The sequence below is a fragment of the Lactuca saligna genome, chromosome 6 (genome assembly GCF_052625555.1).
Source record: "Lactuca saligna cultivar CGN05327 chromosome 6, ASM5262555v1, whole genome shotgun sequence".
Classification (NCBI taxonomy): Eukaryota; Viridiplantae; Streptophyta; class Magnoliopsida; order Asterales; family Asteraceae; genus Lactuca; species Lactuca saligna.
This window is the reverse complement of record NC_136422.1, coordinates 149,106,760-149,130,440: the sequence shown is the minus strand read 5'-3', so window position 1 is coordinate 149,130,440 and position 23,681 is coordinate 149,106,760. Positions and strand designations below refer to the sequence as shown.

Genomic DNA, 23,681 nt, shown 5'->3' with positions numbered 1-23,681 from the left:
GAGTTCGGGAACAAAAAAATCAGAGTTGTCGAAAATGGTCTCTTGTGTTTCGATAGTTTTGCATATGGTAAATTTTTCGACAAGTTTGGAAAGAAAAAGGAAGAAGTTCGAAAATAGCCCCTAAACTTTCGAATTTTTGGCAACTTCAACAAATGGCTTAAGTTTCGACATTTTGACAGTTTTTAGCCAACTTCGACAATTGGATGAAGTTTCGACAATTTGGCAATTTATACCTAATTTCGAAATGTGGAGCTACTTTCGACATTTTGGGGTATCAATTCGAAATTTTGAAGATGTGGGCAGAATTGTCAAAATTAGTCCCTGAGGTTTCAAAAAATTGACTGTTTGTAACCAATTTCGAAAAAGGACTGTTTTTGCTGAGAAATTGAAGAAAATGCATTTTAGGCCCCTACAGTTTGCGCAAATTGACGCTTTCTACCCAGCTTTGGAAAAGAAGGAGAGTTTTGCATTTATGGCTGTTTTGGGCGCACCAAGTCACTGCAGAATTTTGAAATTGATAATTTCTACCCATTTTTGAGAAATTTTATCAAAGGCACTCCGTGAACGAAGATAAAAATTGAAGATTTTTTGGATTTTCCGGATTAAAGCACAAAGTGTATGTCACATGCTAAGGGGGCGTTTTGACACGAAAAATTCCGAATAGAGCACGTTCTCTTTCCTTGAAGGTTTTATAATCAAATTTCGATAATAAAAAATGGGAGAAATTTATATGGAAATTCGAACTTGAATTTTTCATATTACTCGAATTTGAAGACCGAAGTGACCTTGAATTTTTGAAGATTACGAAATGATGCAATTGGAAGTTTGGAAGTGATTTCGTTTTGAAATGGGTTTGGTTTTATTGAAATTTTTGGAGTGTGTTTTTATGCTCAGCTTTTGGATGATCAATTTGGAGTTTGAGAAGCTCGTGATCATTCGTTGATGCTCGGTTTGTATAGTCTCACATCCTAGAGCCCAAATTGAAGAATCATGGAAGAATTGAAGGTTTGAAGTTCATTTTGACATGTGTCACCCTTGAGGCTCGGATCGCTTAGTTGCTCGGTTCTGGAAGATTTGAAGTGGGTCATCAATTCCTAACTTTAAGGGGAGAATGTTAGGGTGCAAAGTTATTCATGTTTGACTTTGTAATGTGTTGACTTTTGTAAAACCCACTTGCATTCGGTACATTAGCCTTTTGACTCATGAGATAGAAAGTGAGAGAGATACATGTAAACACCTCTATATAAGGTGGGTTTAGTCCACTTGTAGAGGTGTGCTTGAGAGGTGTAAAAGTTGAGTGTCTAAGTGTGTGTTATTTATGTAGATGTAGATCTATGTCCCTTTTTGTAACAGCATATATATTCAATACATCTCTTAAACACCGAAATCACCATGTTCATTGTGCAATCTTTAATTCTGCTTGCCAAACCATGTTCTATAATCACTACATCCATGTGTACTCTAGTCCTTTCTTAGAGTTCCATCGTACTTTGAAAATGGGAATTCGACTCTGCTTGAGTTGTTTGACCTCTTTGTCCATAATTTCGACTGACTCTTTAATTAAGTTCAGTTCAAGGTTAATATTAATTTCATCAAGCGGAATGAAAAGCGTATTGTTGAATAGGAACTTTTTAAAATTGGACACGTGGAAAACATCACCCACATTATTAAGTTCTTGGGATAAATTAAGTTGATAGGTAACTGGACCTATCATGTCAAGGATTTCGAATGAACCTATGTACCTCGGATTTAGTTTACCCCACTTTCCAAACCTTATGACTCCTTTCCAAGCATAAACTTTGAGCATCACCCTATCTCCGAATTGTAATTATATGAGTTTACGCCTTACATCAGCATAGCTCTTTTGACGGTTACATACTGCCTTCATGAGCTCTCGAATCTGTACTATATTTTTAGTCATCTCATGGATAATCTCTAAGCCTGTTCTTAGGGTGTCCCCTGTGAATTTCTTTTCCAGTTGGATATCGCCAACTGTTGTCCAACAAATAGGATATTACCATTTTTAGCCATATAGTGCTTCAAATGGTGCTACTTTAAAGCTCGTGTGATATCTATTTTTATATCTAAACTCAAACAAAGGAAGGTGAGTACCCCATGCATTTATGAAATATATCACACATGCTCTAAGCATGTCTTCTAGCATTAGGATGGTCCTTTCACTTTGGCCATCGGTTTGAGGATGGTAAGTTGTACTTATATCTAGGCGAGTACTAAGGGACTTTTGCAAAATCTACCAGAAGCGATAAGTACATTTTCTATCTCTATTGTAGATAATAAATAAGGGTGTCACATACAATCTAACAATCTCTCTAAGATACGTCTTAGTTAGCTTCTCCATCTTATCAGTATCTTTTATTGGTATGATGTAAGACGACTTGCTTAATATATCAAAAACTACCCAAGTAGTGTAGTAACTAGCAGTAGTCTTTGGCAATTTGGTAACAAAGTCCATTACGGTCTGCTCCCACTTATACATGGTAATCTCTGGTTGCTGCAACAATCTCAAGGGTCGTTGATGTTTTGCCTTGACCTTGGAACATGTTAGGCATTTACTTATGTAGGTCGCAATGTGAGCTTTCATCTTTGGCCACCAATAAAGGGCCTTTATGTCCAGATACATCTTGTCTGCTATATGATGGATGGAATATCTAGTCCTATGGGCCTTATTTACAACTAGTTCCTTGACCTCTCCAAATTTCGGAACCCATACTCGGTTAATGAAATATCTCATTCCATCATCCTTAATTTTGAGTTGTCTTTCTATTCCTCTGAGTCCTTCTTCTTTAATGTTTTTTTTCCGTTAAAGCCTCAAGTTGATCACTTCTAATCTGTGAGATTAGATTACACCGAATAGTTGCCATAAGTGCTTTGACTCAATGAGGTTTAACTTGATCTTTATGATTCAAGGCCTCCGCTACAACTTTAGCCTTTCCTGTGTGATAATGAATCTTACAATCATAGTCATTTAGCAAATCTGAGCATCTTCTTTGTCTCATGTTGAGCTTTTTATGATCGAAGATGTGTTGTAGACTCTTGTGGTCCATGTATACTACACAATTTGTTCTGTAAAGGTAATAACGCCAAATCTTTAGAGCAAAAACTACCACTCCCAACTCTAAATTGTGGGTGATGTAGTTGTTCTCATGCACCTTGAGTTGTCTTGAGGTGTAGGCTATGACCTACTCCCTTTGCATTAATACACATCCCAGTACCTGATGCGAAGCATTGGAATATTCTATGAAGTCATATGTACCTTCTAGAAGGTATAGTATCTGGAAGGGATAGTATCGGTGTGTTGCACAGCATTTCCATCAGCTTTCGGAAAGTTGATTCGTGTTGGTCTCCCCAAATAAACTTTATTTATTTTTGGGTTAATTTTGTGAGGGGTTTCGCTATGCTTGAGAAGTTTTCCGTAAATCTCTGATAATAGCTAGCCAGTCCTATAAATTGATAAACCTTTGTTGGGGTCTTGGGACTTCCTAATTTTTTTAACGCTTCGATCTTAGAAGGGTCAACATGAATTCCTCTCCTGCTTACCACCTACCCAAGAAAGTGTACATCTCTTATCCAAAATTCGCACTTAGAGAATTTTGCATCCAACATTTCTTTCCTTAAAAGCTCTAATATCACTCAAAGATATTGCCTATTCTCTTCCTTGGTTCGTGAGTATACTAGAATATCATCGATGAATACAATCACAAATTTGTCCAAGTAGGGATTGCACACTCGATTCATGAGATCCATAAAAATAGTTAGGACATTGGTTAACAATGACCGTAACATGTTCTAAAAGCAGTCTCTGGAATGTCCTCTTCCTTGACTCAAAGTTGATGATATCCCAATCTCAGGTCAATCTTATAGAAGTAACTGGATCCTTTTAGTTGATCAAAGAGATTGTCTATTCATGGTAGTGGTCATATATTCTTAATGGTCAACTTATTTATCTCTCTATAGTCTATGCACATTCAAAAAGATCCGTCCTTCTTCTTGACAAATAGAATGAGTGCTCCCCAAGGTGAGAAGCTTGGTATAATAAAACCCTTGTCAATAAGTTCTTGTAGTTAGTTGGAGAGTTCTTGCATCTCCAAGGCTACCAACCTATAAGCTCCAAGGGTACCAATCTATAAGAAGACTATGCTACTAGGGAAGTTCTTGGAATTAGATCGATTCGAAACTCTACTTGTCGAGCTGGCGGCAGACCGAGTAGATCTTAAGGGAACACATCAGGGTAATCGCACACCTAAGGCACTTCCTCGATCTTTTTCTTCTTATTGTCTTTCTTATCGACAATATGAGCTAAGAAGGAAAAATAATTTTTTTGGAAGTATTTTCTGGCCTTCAAACATGAGATGATCCTAAGATTTCAATCGGGTTTATCACTGTAGATGATTAAGGTACAGTTCTTAAGTATTTCTTAAGTACAACCGACTTGGCCATTAGCCATTTCTTGCATACTACCGACTTGGCCATTATCCTTTGCTACTTTAAGTATTTCTCATCGAGTTTTACTTGTATTAACTCATTTACCCATCTCTCATGCGAGTCTAATGCTCTAAACTATAGATCTGGTCCCCTAGGACTGAGATACCACGTAAAGTTGCTCACTTTACTTCCATGCATGGCATCAAAGGGGCTAAAACACTCAAACATAGCTTAATAAGGGGTTTATGGCATGAAGGAGGGCTAATACTTTGATAAAGCTTGGGAATTTAGCCTCAAAGAGAAACAAAACATCTAGATGTGAAGTGGCAACTTCAAGCAATGCATCATTCCAATAATGACTCCAATATGGATCAAGTATGACAATATCTTTCCATAAAAGTAGATCTTAGTAATAAGAGGCCAAGATATCGACTTTATACCTCAAAATGGTTGCCACCACAGAGTAGACACCATATCTACAACCTTTCACCCAATCAAACCTCTTCAAGCTTCAAGTTCCTTCTAAAAGAGCTCTAAAATCACTCTCCAAGATAACATACACACACACACAATGAGAGCAAAATCACAAACTAGGGTTTTCTCTGGACAAGGAGGCGATGAGGGAGTCCAAAAATGAGAGTTACGGCCTTTAAATAGGGTACAACCCCTAAAAACATTAGGGTTTTCATGTTCAGCCTTCAACTTGTCGAGTTAGGGCCTTCCAACTCGTCGAGTAGACATTAAAATATATGTTGGCATTAAATACTCTACACGACAAGTTGGAGCCTTCCAACTTGTCGAGTTGCCTACAAATATAAATATACAAAGCTTTAAATTCATACCTGAATATTAAGATGTTACAACTCTCCCCCACTTGAACTAGGTTTTGTCCTCGAAGCCTGCTGCGGTAAACGATTTTGGATAATGATCCCACATCTCAGCCTCCGTCTCCCAAGTCCACCCGGATCCCTTCGATGATGCCACTGTACCCTTACCATATGTATCTCCTTGTTACACAGAACCTTTATCTTTCTTTCTAAGACACCCACCGGCTTCTCAGTATAATTCAGGCATTCATCAACTTGAATGTCATCTAATGACACTACCGCATCCTCGTCTAATATGCACTTCCGCAATTACGAAACATGGAAAGTGCTATGAATCTGACGGAGCTCCTCCAGAAGGTCCAGCCTATACGCCACCTTGCCAACCCTGGAAGTAATCCAAAAAGCCCTGATATATTGGGGACCCAAATTTCCCCTTATTCTGAAGCGGATCACACCCTTCCATGGTGAGACTTTCAGTAACACCATGTTGCCAACCTGAGACTCCAACTCGGATCGGCGCCAGTCAGTATAACTTTTATGCTGATTCTGATCAGTTTGTAATTGCTATTTGATCTATTGAATCCTCTCGGTGGTCTGCAGAACCACCTCGGTCTGACCCGTGACCTTATGGCTAATCTCCCCCCAACACTAGGGTGTGACACTTCCGCCCATACAACAGCTCAGAAGGCGGAGCACCAATGATGGAATGAATTCTTTTTGTAAGAGAACTCTTTAAGGGGTAAGTTGGAGTCCCAGCTCCCACCCAAATCAATGATGTAGGCCCACAACATATCCTCGAGGGTCTGAATAGTCCACTCGCTCTAGACGTCTGTCTGCGGATGGTAATCAGTGTTGAAATGCAGTCTCGTGCCTAGTTCCTCATAGAACTTCTGCCAGAAACAGTAGGTGAACCGAACCTCATGGTCTGAAACAATAGAGAGTGACACCCCGTGGTGAGATGTTACCTTGAACTTGGTTCTCTAAACCACGTAACATAATCATCGTAGTTGAACTCAATTTTATATGACCACTAGGGTAGGAATAACAATCATCTTACTAGTCATCACCGAAACAAGGGTAATGATATACTCGTTTAAAATGAAATCAATCACTAGCTTCTTGGTAACCTTGTGACTTTCCCTGATCCAAGTATGATTCATGTGCTTCCGGTAATGTATGCATCTACTACCTTTCACACCTACTCATACTCATCCTAAATATTTTCTCGGAGTCCCTAAGTCCTAAAATCACAAAACAATTTAACACATACGAATGTGTCCAAATAATCATAAAAATTTCCCTAGACTCTACTAGGACTTCTTCCATGCTCATTTTCACTCATCAATTCTACTTCAGCTTGGTTGGTGATGGAAATTCCAGACGATGGGACAACATCAAGAAATACACCAACCGTTCCATCATACAGCCAATCGATGGTGTACTACAGACGTACCGTACTCCTCTAAACGTTCTGTTATTTTATCAGACATACTCTAAAGGCGAGATACCACTTTTACGACATCTTCCAATAGGTGTCATTCACTATCATAAGCCTTTCATTTCCTCCATTTACTCAATTCTCTACGAGTCTTCACCATAACATTTTGTACACCCAAGCAGATGTTCTGTGTACCGGGCGAGAATTTAAAATGAGAAAGCTTTATTTACGATAGAAGTATAAATATCCTTATCACTCCGAAACGTTTACATGCTAGTTCTAATACTGTAATCGTACGCTTAGAATCCTAAACACAAGGTTTCCAGATCCGGTCGGCAATAGACCATAGATCCAAACAAATAACATCATATATGGCAAACATATAACGTTTAGAACATAAAAGCATTTTAGGCATCATTCCTAAAATAAACTAGTGCTTGTGTCAATTTAGGTGTACTACCTAACATATTTTCGACACACTCCTCACGATCATTACTTAGCATTCTAAGTTTAAGTCTAGAAATTTCCTACAAATTCCTAGTTCGCTTAAACTAATGCTCTGATACCAACTGTGACATTCCCAATTTCACGGCCAGAAAAGACCGATTTGTTTATGCTCTGTTTTTAAAATTAAAGTAATCGTTTAAAGAAAACTGTTGCGGAATTTGTTCCCAAAACAAAATATGATAAGAATTTATCAAAGCATTTCTTAAAGAAATGTATTTTCATTATATAACAAAATCTCGGGATGTCATGTTCCGATACAGACACATAAGCATAAACAGAACTTACATTTATTTACACTAATGAGTTACATTGCCTTTAATCTCTCAGTGAAATATGTCTTCGTATTGATACCAGTGATACAAAGAAAACTGAGTGGGTCAGGCTTGGGAGCCTGGTGAGCATATAGGGTTTTCAACCCACAATAATATAATTATTATATTTAATCAGCAAACAATCAATCCAATCACCCATCCTCATTATCTTCTTTATTTCTTAAGGTTTTACCCTAAAAACCAACTATCCTTCATTCATTCATTCCTAAGGATTTACCTAAGGAATTGACACGAAGTCCGTTGCTGCCAAAGTTTATCTATCAAGTACTAAATCGATAGCTATCAGGCGCTAACTCCATAGTCACCAAGGCTCACTTAACAAGCGCTAACTCCATAGTCACCACGATTCACTTAACAGGCGCTAACTCCATAGTTGCCAGGATTCACTTAACAGACGCTAACTCCATAGTCACCAAGATTCACTTAACAGGCGCTATCTCCATAGTCGCCAGGGTTCACTTAACAAGCACTAATTCCATAGTCGCCAAGGTTTACTCAACGTGCGCTAACTCCATAGTCGCCAAGGTTTACTCAACATGCATCTTTCATCGCACACCAACTATTCCATCTACCCATGTTCTACCCAACATATTTGTAGATATAATATATATATATATATATATATATATATATATATATATATATATATACATGTTAGCTCATTTAAAACCTATATAAAATATTTATTTCACCCATCTCAAATAAACAAACAATATATAAACACATAGCACGTATTTCATAGCAAATACTTTGTATTTATGTGTTAAAAGAAAGTAACTACATACTTACTCGTAACATATAATTAATGCATTCAAACATTACTTGTATTAAAATCGTGTTTATGAAAGAGACTATACACTCACTTGATTAGAAGATGATCGGACAACGCCTCGTCTTTTGATATAATCTTTTCCGACGAAACTGGGATGTTTTCTCCAAAAAACCGGGCTTCACGCGGGCAGAGCTTCGGCTTGGGAATTTTCACTTCTCAGGATCTTCAGGGCTTTGGAACTTGCTTCGGGGCTCGGGATTAATACTGCGGCTTCAGGATATTTCTTGTACGCAAAAAGATGCAAAAATGAGAGGGAAAGGAAGAAATGAGCAAAGAAACTCGGCTGCACTTGTGTTCTATTTATAGGGGCTGAAACCCCGAGTTACGTTGGGCGTAACCCCAAATTACGTTGGGCGTAATCCTCCGTCGACATGTACACTGGGCGTACCGGGTGGATAGGGTCGGATGAGTCACGGGTTTTGTATTATCTGATTTTATAATTAAATAAATATATTTTAATTATTTAAAAACTTCAAAACTTCATATCTTCCTCATACGAACTCCGTTTTCAACATTCTTTATATCCACGCGTATGTGAGGCTATGCTCTACAATTTTCGTTTAGACTTTGTCAGATGATTTCGACTTTATTTTTATTATATTATTTTTAGTAGGCCGGGACTGAAAAACTCCATTATAAATTCGTAACTTCTTCCTCCGACGTCTGTTCCCGCCTATCTTTTTACCGTTGCACTACTATTAACGAGATCTTCGATTCTCGTTTAGATTGTTTCGTGTAGAAATCACTCGACCTCAAAATTGAACTTCGGGCTGCACACCGCTAAGCTGAAACTTAGAAAAATCATAACTTCCTCATACGAAGTCAGATTTGGACGTTCTTTTTATGCACGCTCTCAGTTTAACAAAGTCTACGCCTTTCGTTTAGATCACTAAGGCAAAATATTGCTCTAACGTAAATTCACTTTTTACGTCACAGAACGTTGTGTCGGTTCTATCGCGAAACTTCGACAGGTCATAACTTCTTCGTTATAACTCGGATTTCAATGTTCCTTATATGTACAGAATCCTTGTAATATATACTACAACTTAGGCCTTGTTTGATAGTTACTGACTGAGAAAGTGCTGACTGGGAAAGGTTTGTTTGGGTAAGAAATCCTGATTGAGTAAGAAATCATGTGACCATTTTACCCTGTTGTTATATATAGTGATGGATTAAGTTGCTGAATAATTATAAAAACATACATATTGTCATAAAAAATGTAAATTACACACAAATAAAAAATGTCATACAAAATGTAAATTAAGCATAAATCATTTCATATCCAAATATAAACATAATGAAATTTAAAATAACATAATAATTTAATGTAAAGTAGGTGAAAGTAGTCGATTTGCAATCTGATCATGCAAAACACGCATATATTCAATGGCTTCTGGACCCCATTATATGCCTTGTATGTATTCTCTATCAATTCCCCCACCTTGGACGTCAGGAGTAACCATAGTGTCCTCCTCAAAATTTCTAAATAAGTCATCTTCTATATTATATTTCCTTATAAAATTATGGATTGCGACACAAGCAATAACTATGTCTCTTTGCACTGTAAAAGGATAAGGAGCCATTTGTTTTAAGATTAGGAATCTTGCCTTCAATACACCATAGGCACGCTCAATAACATTTCTAAGTTATGCATGAGAATAATTGAACCTTTCTTCTCTAGTTAAAGGTCTGCCTCTTCGAAAATCGACTAACCAATACCTAGTATTGCGGTACGGAGCCATAAACCCACGAGTGTTTGTATATGCGGCATCACAAAGGTAATATTTATGTGGCACATATTATATAATGACACATATTATATAAAGATGATAGATAATAAAAATTATATAAGGATTACAAACCTGGTGGAGGAAATGGAAATCCAGAAGTCGAATTGAATGCAACTTCTTTCAAAACTCTTGAATCATGTGCTATACCCTCCCATCCAGCCCAAACAAAGGTGAATATCATATCAAAATCACAAATTCCTATTACATTTTGAAAACATTCTCCTTTTCCTCTTCATCTATAACGAGTTTGCTGATCAACGGGTACAACCGTATGTACAACAGTTCCATCTAATGCACATATTGCTCCGAAAAAAATATTTTTTAACCGTCTATGTCGTTCCGAGTTATGTCTTGTTGGATTAGGAGTTGTTGGTACTATAATTTCTTTTGCAAAATACATCATTGCTGTTAGGACTCGTGAAAACATTGATGAATCATTTGTGTGGAGTGATGAAATCTTCCCTTAACCACGTGAAAATGTTCATTATGTCCTATAACATGTAAGAATGTAGCCATCTTCTCTTCAATGCTTATCGTCTTACTAGCTTGCAACCAATTTTTTTGGGTAAAATGGTTGCATAATAATGCAAACCCCTCTTATGTAATACGCGTCATATCGAAACATTGTGTAGGGTCTCCGTACATCAAATCTTGCGTATACGCATACCCATTTGAATTGTTATCTTTAATTCTATGGATTCTTATCAATCTGTGTCGGTTTGACCTCAACTAATAAAACACAAGTAAAAGAAAAGCTACAACTTCACCATCAGAAACCATACTTGACCTGTTACAAACAATTAGGTAAAATGTTAAAGTAAAAAAAAAAAAAAAAAAATCATGCACCAAAAAAATTAGTAAACATCATCCAAAGTAACATTAGTCATATTCAATATCTAATAACATATCATCCAAAGTAACAAAAAGTTATATAAGAAAAAACTAGTAAACATCATTCAAAGTAACATCCAAAAAAGTCATTGAACATAGGATCCAAAAGTCATGCAAATAACAAAAAGTCATCCAAAGTAACAAAAGTCATATAACAAAAAACTAGTAAACATCATCCAAAGTAACATCCAAAAAAGTCTTCTACCCGCACCCATTAAAGGTAACCATACTTCCTACCCACACCCATCACCCACGACCCACAACTAGCATGCGAAATCGTAACCAAACTTTTCGAAAATCAACACTTTCACCAAATAGAAAAAGAGCGGTATTGTGTCTTTCATCTTCTTCTCCCTATTCCATTTTGTTCAATTTTTCCATACATGCATCAACATCCTTATCCATTTCACTTTTTTCAATTCTTTCATTTTTTTTCCACTAACGACCTTACAAGCTTGACAATCTCCTCCTCAACTTCTAATGCCATTGCATCTCTTTTTTTCCACCAACTCTTTTGTTTCCACCAACTTCCTTATTTTTTGAACACCCAGAAGATTCTTCACTTACACCTACGTGTTGTGTTGAGGTCTCCATTAGAACATCATCATCAAAATCATGGGTACTAAACTCTTCTACGGGATGAGGGAGTGTAGAAGATGGCCCCCAACTTTGAAAGCCGGTTGAGGTTGAGCCTTCAAATAGTTGGGTGCAAAGATCAGGGAATAGTAAGGGTTTACTTTTCAATGACAACACGAACTTGTTCAACTATTTACAATTTTTATAAATATTAGTATTTGTTATAAAAATAATCATACTAGTATTCGTTATAAAAAGTATTACCTTCTCCTCTTCCTTCCATTGTTCATCGGTCAGATTAAATTTATTTTTTATAGGATCATATATATTGCCAGTTTTGTTTTTCAGTTTCACACAAGCAACATATTCTGATTTGTAGTAGTCAAAGTGGTTTCTCATTTGCTTCTGATCAACCTCTTTACCGTGTTCATTTATGAATTTTTCACGTATTGTCTTCCATAAACTCGCCTTAAGCCTAGAACCCTCACGATCATTAGTGGTTAGTTCATGGATACATGCATCAAGAAACGTTTTGTCCTCACTCTCGTTCCAAACCAACATCCTAAAACATTAATATTTAAAGTAATTTATCATAACTTTTATCAAGATCAAGAACAATATTCAAGTATTTAAACTAGTTTACATAAATATTTAAACATGACAAAGGTATAAACCAACATCCTAAAACATAAATATTTAAACTAGTTTGTCATAATTTTTATCAAGATGAAGATAAACACTGAAATTGCTTCCAATTCACAAAAAATAAGAAGCTAACAATTATCGTCAATTGTATCAACATATTCCTAAACAACTTCACAACATCTGGATTTTTATTTCATAATAAAACAAACATAAATTCTGATTTTATAGCGTATAAACAAAAAAAACTTCAAATTCCATCTCTTATACACAAAGAACTTCAAAGTTCAGATCTTATACACAAATAACTAAAACAAAGAACTTCTAATTCAAATACAATTTCAGAATTCATAATATTAGAACACAAAGGTATTTTGATTTCATATGTTATACACAAAAACTTCAAATAGCATAACATCATTAACAGAAAAATTGAAGAATGGATTTTGAATTTATATCTTATACATACATATTTTCTTATTTCAAAAATCATTAACAAAACAATACAAGAAAAATAACGATGGAAGAGAAATAAGGATGAGGAAATAGAAGAAAAAGTCATATCTTTACCTGTTTGACGATTTTGTGTCCAACAAGAGAGATGACGGCTCGTTGTGGAGATGTCGATGTGGGATGCGGCTGTGATTGAAGAGAAATAGCGATGGAAGAAGAATAAAGAGGGAGGCATTGCACCGTAGCTGTTGTCGATGGAAGAAGAATAGCAGGATCTTGCGTTGGGTGCTGCCGATCGCTGTTGTCTTTAAAAGAGGATGAAGACGTTTTTTTTGGAGGTGCTGAAACGAATTTAGGGCAAGGGCATATTTGGAACGGTATCAGTCAGCTCTAATTCCCCATCTTTTACTGAGTCAGCTATCTAGATTTGGTTTAACAAACACACATCTGCTAACCGAGTCAACAAAATATGTCTGACCCGACTCGGTCAGACGTTTATCAAACAGCCCCTTAGTTAAGATTATTCATTCTAAATAATCTTCTATCAAAAAGTCATTTTAGACGCTTAACGTCTCTAAATTGATTAGCCCGGATCTACGGACGTTACATAAAAGAATAGAAAACAAAAAATAATTCAAACACCAAAATTGCAATATACTCTGATATATATATATATATATATATATATATATATATATATATATATATATATATATATATATATATATATATATATATATATATATATATATATATATATATATATTCATACATTTTACATTTTGTGAAAAATATTTAAAAAAATTTATCAAATTGATGAAAAATAAAACGTAAAAACGAAAAAATTAAGAAAAAGTTAATAATAAATTTTTTTTAAAACAAAATACAAAAAAAAAAAGATAAAAAGAAAAAAAAAGACAAAAAAAATGCAAAATGTATTAATATATTAGATTATATGATTTAAGACATGGAGATAAATATAATATAAACTAGAAAAGATTCCCCGGCGTTGCCGTGGTCTGAAGGTATTGCTTTGTAAAGTAAAGTAGCATGTTGAATTACATTGAGATAATCTAGTAAAGAAAGATAAACAATGTCATCTAATTACATAAGTAAAGAAATCTAAATCATTATTTCTTGCAATAAATGAGGAAAATAAAGAAACAGTCTCACAAATTGAACTTTATTGCCATGTATGGCAGCGGCTGGAAAACCAATTCGGAAAATATAGAGCGTTGTTTTTTGTCCGTTAATGTGAGGGTAATTTGGTCTTTTAACGTAGTAGGGACTGAATTTGTGACGACGGGTAAACCATATGGACCATTTATATAATTTTGGCGGTGGTGATGGTGGTGATGGCAGCTAGTGGATGGCTTTATGGTATTGGGCGGGTGTCGGAAGCGACAATTTTTTCTGTTACTATTAACTACCAAGATGTGTATCTTCAAAAATAGAAGGCACCTTAAAAACTGCATGACCAACCTCAACAATTACGATCAACAAAAAGGGAAATATGTGTAATCAAAATATTACGAATGCTCATGGAAAAAAGATGTCCCACAAAAAAAACAAATGTAGAAAGATACAAACGGACACAATTGCAGACAATGAAAGGAAGAACAATTGCATGTAATGCCTTACCTGCAAGTTTGCAAATACATTGCTCTTCTTCCTCTAGAGAAAAACACACATATAAATCATACACTAAAATGTGACATTACATTTAAATGATAAACTAAAAGACATCAATTACATAATCAGTATTCCATAAAAATTCCAAATAGACTCTCAGATGCAGCATGAACATTACCTGCAGTGGCTGTCAGTGCTTGACGATTCTCACGTGTGTCAAAGAATCTCATTTCTTGTAGCTGTGCCAGCTGTGTAGCATACAATTATTTTGGAGGCACGGTGTTTTTTATTTTATTAATAAAAACGAAAAATATATGAGTTTGTTTATTTGTGAGATATGAATGATGATTTTGACAGATTAAATAATAAGTAAATAAGTTAGTTACCATTTGAATTGTTTGGCATTGTGAAGCCACCGATTCCAAGCCCCCAAAAGATGTTCATAAGCATATATCTAATCCCATGTTGTTGGGGCCACCTGCTACACCAAAAAACAAAATTATTATAAATATAATAATATTTATTAAGATTTAGTTTGCTACACCGGTTCACAAACAGAAAATCGATATGAAACCATGAATATCAATTACATGGTGAAGTGAAAATCAACGTTTGAGTTAACCTATTAGAAAAAAAAAAAGGATAAACATTTTACTGAATGGGTGCTTGCGTACCAGACAAAAGAGATTGATGCAGTGTGATTATTTACTATAAATTGTAACAACAGTATTTGAATGGATGCCTAGACCGGTGATTGTAATTAGCAAAAAAGTAACAATCTAAAATTATAAATTCAACAAATACAAAAACTCTTTACAAACCCAAACAAAAATGTTTTGCTATTGTTCATTTGTTCTTGTTTTTTGTTTTAACAAAACATTTTTTGTCCCCTGCTTCAATCACCTTCAATTACCTACGGGTGTGGGGATAAAATGACCAACAAACCGGCACTACTCCTGAGGATGGAGAAAACAAATACATATAAAATAAGCACAGAGATAAATATAAATTGTTTAAATGCTTCGATATAAACCGTATAATTTATAGATTAGAAACGTGGCATGAATAAGCCTAAGGCTAGGTTTAAGTGCAACTCTCTTAGCACTTGTGTGAGCCATTGAGGTAGCAACTGCTGTTGTCCAAATTGTGCCTACATATACATTTTTATCAACACTCAATTATATTTTGTCGGGTTGATTATTCAAAAAATCAAATCTATCATTATATTGAATAAAAGTTAAAGTTTATAAATTAAACTAACCTAAATTAAAGTAAGCTCATATTTGACCAAACCAACCTAAAAGCCCTAAATTATTGACATAGTAGTCTAGTAAGCCTATAATAAAGGAACATGCAAACACATCAAAATTAATGGTTTTGTAACATATATTGCTATATGCTCCTTATTTTGGAGAATCATAATAATGTTTGTCCTTCTTCCATGTGCAAATGACTATATTACCCTTTATTTAACTTTTTGATATTATTTTTATATTGTCATGTAGTTCTATTATTATTGAAATCAGGTAATTAAATAACAAATATTTAAAAAGGGTTAATATCGTTATTTTACTTAGAAGACAAAAAAAAGAACTTACAGAAACTTAAAATGAGGACCATAATTTCAAAAGACAAACTTTTTGTAATGAAATCTTTTTTAGGACCAGAAATGAAAAAAAACTGGAACGAAAAGTGCAAAAGAAAATAAAGACCAAAATTGCAAAAGAAAACCTTTAGACATGAAATTTGCCAAAAAAAAAAAAAAAAAAATCAGTTAGATTAGTAGGTTTTTCGTTTTTTTGTAAAGGAATCACTTAGCAACTGATTTTGATCAGCATCTGCAGCAACTGATTTTGTAATTCACGTAACGAGAGTATATAAAAGGTACGTTATCGACTTTAATGACAGATCCAACGATAAAAATTATGGTTGCTCAGGTTGACAAAATAGATATTTATAATTAACTTACATTTATCGTTTTAGATGTTCAAGATCATTTATACTTCTTCTAAGACTTGATGTTATATTTACTATTTTACCAAAAGAAGGGTTAAATTCATTTATTTAAAGATTGGGAGATTACTTAACCGGTGGCTTCACAACTATGTTTGGAGTTTGGTTCGTAAAATAATTTTGGAATAAACTAAATCTGTCAAAGGAATAAGAATCTAAGGAGTCATAATTTGTCAAGTAATTGGTTCTTTCAAGAAATGGAATATCGTATTCAATAGTTGAATATATATATATATATATATATATATATATATATATATATATATATATATATATATATATATATATATATATATATATATATATTCTAATGTGTGTTCAATCATTTTTGTTTATTGTTCATATAAATACAATATATACACAAAGAGGGTATTTTGGTCTTTTACTAAAAAAAGAATTAAATTGAATTACTTACATGCTTCCCAAGAAGGATGAAATCAATCAAACACAGAATTTAAAGGATTGGAATGGAATCCCAAATTCCAATTCCATCAAAAAAAAAAAATCTTACTTGTCTAATTTTCTCAATCCCAGTGGCTGCAATGAAGTCAGGAAGTTGAAAGGGTTTTTTCTCAATACCTCTTTTCCCCTGCCACACGATTCAAAACATGATCAGATCCACTAAAAATATAATATAAAACCATAAATTACAATATTTATATTCTGCAACAAAGTGACAGAGAGTATATATATATATATATATATATATATATATATATATATATATATATATATATATATATATATATATATATATATGTTAAAACCAAAATCACCAGTATCATTGTAGATACATAGATAAAGTAAGTTGGTAATCTGCAAAAAAATAAATAAAGTAGTAAGGAGTAACCATTCAATTATGTTGGCACTTATATAAGCAACTTTTCATATTTGGATTCCATTTTCACCCACTCCTCATTACAGTTCATCACATCCGATAAGAGGCTTCAACCAATTCTGATCGTGATCGGATAGAATAAAACATCTAATACAAGTCTCTTCTTTATGATCACTATTAGCATTTAAATGTACCTAAGAAACCAAAGGAAACCAAACTACCTTCTTCATGGTAAGTATCAGCATCCGTTGAGTGAATCCCTGATCAAATCCTGCAGAAAAGTTAGCCCATCAAGTCTCCTTTCAATTCGCAAAGTGGAAAAAAAATCATATCAAAAATGAAAACCAACCTAATTATCCCAGAAAAGAAAACGAATCACATTAAGGTGTTTGAAATGATCCCTAAAACTATTTGGTTTCGAAACCTGAATCAAGCAATGGTTGATGCATTAAGTGATAGTTCCCTCTGCAGACAGCTTTGAATAATCCGAGACTTTCTGGCAAGATAGGACTTAGAAGTTACGAAGAAGCTGGCAACAGGATGAATATATAAACGTACCAAAAAAAAGCATTGCAGAACTCACAAACCCAGGTAGAGTCGCCAGAGTCAACATACTCCGGAAGAACAGAGAGGCCATCGAAACGCCTACATTTTCGCCGGCGACCAACAGAGATAACAGAAGAAGACGAAGCACCGGGTCAGCCCCCCTTTTCCGCCGAACATCCATCACATAATAAACACAAAAGCAACCAAAAAAATCGACAACAGATGAAAGAAAAGAACAATAAAAGAGTAAAATTACCTGGGAAAGAAAGAGCGAGGAGTGCAGAGAAACAGAAGGAGACGATGAAGGAAAGAGGTAGGGAAAATAAAAATCAACAAACAACCGAATGCAAAAGCTACAGCTGCCACGAAAAAGCAAGGCCATCAAAATGCTGACTAGTCAATTCAGCAAACAAATAGAAACATAAAAAGAAAGTGGAATATAAATAAACATAAAAAGAAAGTGGATATAAATAAAACCAAATGTGAAGGACGAAAATTGACAAACGATTGGCACGTTTATTATTCCTTTTAAACAGAATATATATATATATATATATATATATATATATATATATATATATATATATATATATATATATATATATATATATATATATATATATATATATTAAATTAAAATAATATACTTTGAAGTTTGAATCAAGGTTGTCAAGATCGGGATCCTACCTAGGATCGTTTTTGGGTTTGCAAAATCGGAATCGTAAGATCGGGATCGAGATCCTAAGATCCCACAAAATAGAATATAATTTTAATTTATAATATTAATCATAAAAAATATTTCAAACATTTAATTTTTCGTTCAAAAGTTATAAAAACTTTATAATATTAGTCATAAGTTACAATAAAAATGATAAATTGTATTTTGGTAAAGGGTAAAAGACATAAAATGGTAAAAAAAGTTCATTTGAAAAAAAAAATTAAAGGAAGGTAGGATCGGATCGGATCTCGATCCTACGATCCTACCTACGATCTTACGATCCTACCTGCGATCCTACCCAAAATACGATCCTTTTACGATCCGGATCGTTTTTCATACATAGGATCGTAGGATCGTACGATCCTACGATCAGGATCGCGATTTTGACAACCATGGTTTGAATGGTGATTAGTCGATAGATTCGAAATTACATGCCGTAGGCTGTGCTTTAACAAAAAAAGGTTTAAAATTTTAAGCCACAGGATGTATTTGAGACTTTTTTATCCACTTTCCACTGCTTTTTTTACCCATCCACTACAGTAGTTGTTAGGAATTGACAATAATATCCTTTATTTAATTATAGATTGTATTTTAATTAGGACCTGGTTTGTTTCTCTCTCCAAACCACGAAGCACAACCCACATGACGCTGCAATGCAATAAACTCACTTAATCTGAAAAAATACGCGTCTCTTTTTTGACAACAATACGCGTCTCTTTTTTTACCCATCCACTACAGTAGTTGTTAGGAATTGACAACAATACGCGTCTCTTTTTTTAATTCAGAGCTCGTTCTACATCTGAAAAAATAAGAGGCTTTTGTTAAATTAAGTGGCTATTATTAAGATGCTACCAAACACACTTAATCTGAAAAAATAAGAAGTTGCCTCTTAATTTTCCAATTAAGAGGCTACCAAACAGCTCCTCACCTGACCAGAATGCAGTGCAGCTGCCCTTCACATTATTTTCTCCTCCGAACCCACGCAATTTCAATTTTCCGGTGGTTTTTTCCTTTCCTGACATTCTCGGATCCATTACCATTGAACCAGTCGTGTTAAGACACGTGGACTCGCAGGTCACTGCATTCTGCTGATTGAGTGACACATACACAGGTTCAAAAATTTACAAATCGTGCGAAGGAGTGTCCGCTGAAGATTGCAACGCCTAAAAGAAGCCGTAAAATAATTAAAATTAAAAATACACTATAATATTTAAATAAAGGGTATAATTGTTAATTAACTAACTAATTATGCTGTTGAATTCAAGATTAAGCCGACATCAGCATCTTGTCTTTTCTCCGTATTTTCATTCCTCGCTACCCTTTACTAAAACTTAATGATGAATTTAACTTAAAAAGACGCATTACTTTTCTGAGCAGAATAAAGCTAGTTCTCTCATGCCGCTTCCTCCGTTAAAAAAATAGCCTAGGAAAACCACTCTTTCTCACGATTCTCTTTGGAACATACTATATAATTAAACCAAATTTGGAAATAATTATCACCATTATTCACCAAAGCATTTCATTTTCCAAAAAACTGAGCCTCCCCCTAAAAAAGAGCCATGCCTTCCGCCATTGATAATCCAGTCGACAAGGAAGAAGTTGTTGTCGTGAAGATAGAAACACAAGCAGAAGTCCACCATGGAACATTCATTTTCACCATAGCATTTGTTCTGAAATGCATCCGATACATCGTTAGTCTATTGAAAAGTCTGGGTCGCCTGTGGATGGAGTATTACCCGCGAATATTTGGGGGAATCATGCTTCCATCCCCAATTAAGTTTATTATCATCGGTTTAGCTGCCTTCGCTGAAATGAAATCGCAAGGCTCTGAATTTCCTTTTAAAACCCACCCTCTAACTATGAATGTCGCCATTGCGGGTCTACTCTGTTATGGTTTGGCTTCAGCAGCCCAGCATTTCATTTCTGCCTGCACACGTCTTGGTCCTGCTTCCGTCTATGCCAATGTTGCTCACTCGGGAAGGATTGGTTCTTTGTGCATTTTGGTAGCATCCGTGGCATCATTGTTCTATCTTTGATATTCCCACACGTATGCCTATGGAGTGGGAACATATTTTTGAAAATGATTCCTAGGATTATGTTTGTTGTTCCATGGAACATAGAAATTTAATATTCTATTAGAGATAAAGCCTTAGCTTCCACGTTGAATTTTTAATGTTTGTAATTTAGGGGTGTGCGCGGTGTCGTTTGGTGTGGTTTTGAGTCAAAACCGCAAACCGCACCGCATATGCGGTTTGAATATTTTAGAAACCGCAAACCGCACCACAGATGTTCAAAACCGCATGATGCGGTGCGGTTTGATGCGGGCGGTTTATGCGGTTTAGATGCGGTTTGTAGGGTTTAATGAGTTGTTCAACATTAAATCTATCAAAAAACCAAAAACCTGACGTGTTTAAAAAAAATGATTGCTTTCATTTTATAAAAACAAATACAATTTTCGAGTTAAATTGTATTTAATAAATTGTGACTCATACTACTATAGTTTTATAAGTATCATTGTTATTGTTTTATATTGCTGTTGTAGTTGCTATATTCTTGTAAACCTTGAGATCTTGATCTAATAGTCATTTAATGTTACGTTATACATATTTGGTTATGATCTAATAGTCATTTAATGTTACGTTATATATATTTGGTTATTATAAGAAATATATTTATCTATATCATTTCTAAATCGTGATTTGAAGTTATAACAAAGTAAAGAAATATATATATATATATATATATATATATATATATATATATATATATATATATATAACATGCGGTGTGGTGCGGTTTGAACCGTAATTTTATAAATACAAACCGCAAACCACACGCATAGTGCGATTTGATAAAATGATGAACCGCAAACCGCACCACAAAATTCTAAACCGCATTATGCGGTGCGGTTTGGTGCGGTGCGAGCGGTTTGTGCGGTTTTTTTCACCGCCCTAATTTGTATTACAAGCTAGTAATCTTTGTACTATATATACACTTTAATATAATGGGAATATCCAAGATGAAATTATTATTATATAAGTGCTGGATTAAAAAAAAAATTATGAGGCACTAGTGATCAACAATATGATAGGGTGGGGCAAAAAACAATTATACCTAATACTCAAAATACAATTATACCTAATAGACAAACATTATAAAAGATTTCTTTATGTCAATTTTTATTGTTATTAAAAGTTAAATAATAAAATAATGAGTTACTAAAGAAAATAAATTTGGAATCAGTGGAAACAATAAAAGTCAAGGGTTGAATGGACAACCTTAAAACATTAAATATTTAAAGAAAATATAAGGTGGTAGTTTTTGTGCAAATGAGAGACGGAGAGACCATTATTATAACTCGACCATTTAGTTGCGTATTTTAACAAGCTTCAACCCTATACTAATTTCCCCCGTCTTTCACAAGAGATACATGCTTGCTACCTTCCATTCGATCATGAAACTCTTTCTCCACTCCACCCAACAATTACTTTCTCACCATTTCGTCTTCTTTTCAATCTAGTCAACATACAGAACATTTTTTTATTTTATTTTATTTTCTTTCTTTCTTTATTTTTTTTGGATGAGGGCACCAAAGAAATTAGCAAGAAAATATGTCTAAACTTAGGCTCCTCCCATGTAAAAAATTTCCAACCATCCGCCCCTTATATGGTATCCGCCTTAAAAAATCGATCCTCCTAATTGTTGCCCGAAATTTCTTCTCCTCCGATTATCTCTTCCCCTTGCTACTAAGCTCCATCTCTTAACCATTAAACTTTCATCTTCTAAGTACCTTGTCCGGAGAAATCAAGTTTTACCTCATCTATCTTATCAAAACTTAGCATGCTATATTGATGGTTCAATTGTTGCCCCTCCTATCACCAAATACAATTTTGGATAATCTTCTCCCAACCTAGATTATGCTCTTTGCCATGTTACAGACCAATATGCACTTCTTATTCTTCAGTTGTCTCCATCTGAAGTAGCCATTGTAGAAATTATTGGTCTCAAAACATCTATCCGGGGACATACGATGTTCTTTTGAGATTGCCTATAGTCATGATTTGGTGGAGTGAATACAACTAGTCATGTAACTGTTGGATTAAGTGTCTAAGCTCATAACTATAACTAGTATGTACTTGACCCAATAATAGCATGATCCTTTTGAGTTGCCTTCACCAATGCAATTTGATAGGATGGACTTTCGAGAATAAGGTTATTTGTGATTTATTAATATATTATAAGTATAATATATTAATATGAAATCATGTTATTTAATTAGTGTTGATCAAGAATTAATTTAGTGATCAAAAGAGACTAATTAAATATACGAGAGATTGATTATGTAAATCATTTATTCTTATAGTGTGGGTCAATGATCCATTAGGATGGACGAAATAGTCATGGACAGTCCATGAAGGTTTAATCCAATGGAGCCTAAGGGATATGGAAAGTCATGGAGCTTTAGGGTTTCATGAATGAAACCCTAACCTTTGGAACATTATAAAAGGAAACCCTTAGAGTCATTTTCAGTCTCCCCTAACATACTAAGAGTGTGTGAACCGATTTTGAGCTTAAAAAACTTATTCTCTCAAGCCTCCTTTGCACTTGGTGTTTGTGATACATTAGAGGCATCGCATTTGAGGTGCTAAAGCTTTTGAAGGCCAAGAACTACAAGTCCTACTTAGAGGTAAGTCATCTACCTAGTTGTATTGTTCAAATTGTTAAATTGTATGCTAGTTAGGATGAATGCTTTGGAAATTGATATTGCATGTATAATTAGAGAAATCATAGATGCAAAGCATCTAGGGTTGCATGTGCACCATAGGAGTGTTATAGTGCTTTAAACCCAATAGTAACATCTACTTTTTAGGGATTGCTCTTGGAGTTAAATATTTCTAATTTTTGATGTTTTAGACGATTTTGACTAAACACAGTGTGGTGATTGAGAATTACCACGACACAATCATGCATGTTTTATTTAACCATGACATGATCATGTATTGGCCACAATGCGGTGATGACCGGGTGCAAAACCCTATGTCCCAGGCCTTATGCCATATTTAAGCAACCTTGTGATATGGGTTTGCTCTCAACTTCAACCTCCACCCCATAAGAGAAACCCTAGTATGTGTGTGTGCGTTCTTGGTGTTTTAGTATGTGTTCATGTCTTTTCAAGGCTCTTAGAAGAAGAATAAGGTAATCA

At 34.6% G+C, this 23,681-nt stretch overlaps 1 long non-coding RNA gene across 7 annotated transcripts; it reads right to left on the bottom strand.

Moving 5' to 3' along the window:
- Positions 1 to 14,243: 14,243 nt before the first annotated feature.
- LOC144999759 (uncharacterized) lies at positions 14,244 to 18,153 on the bottom strand. 7 transcript variants are annotated; one of them, XR_013660994.1, is made up of 7 exons: positions 17,798 to 18,153; positions 17,564 to 17,710; positions 17,436 to 17,485; positions 16,888 to 16,965; positions 15,267 to 15,319; positions 14,750 to 14,841; positions 14,244 to 14,611 (listed from the first exon to the last, which is right to left on the bottom strand). It is a non-coding gene; the product is annotated as an uncharacterized LOC144999759 (long non-coding RNA). The 7 variants fall into 7 exon arrangements; XR_013660995.1 differs by having other exon boundaries at positions 15,277 to 15,319; XR_013660996.1 differs by lacking the exon at positions 15,267 to 15,319 and having other exon boundaries at positions 17,798 to 17,859; positions 18,017 to 18,152.
- Between the last annotated feature and the right edge of the window lie 5,528 nt (positions 18,154 to 23,681).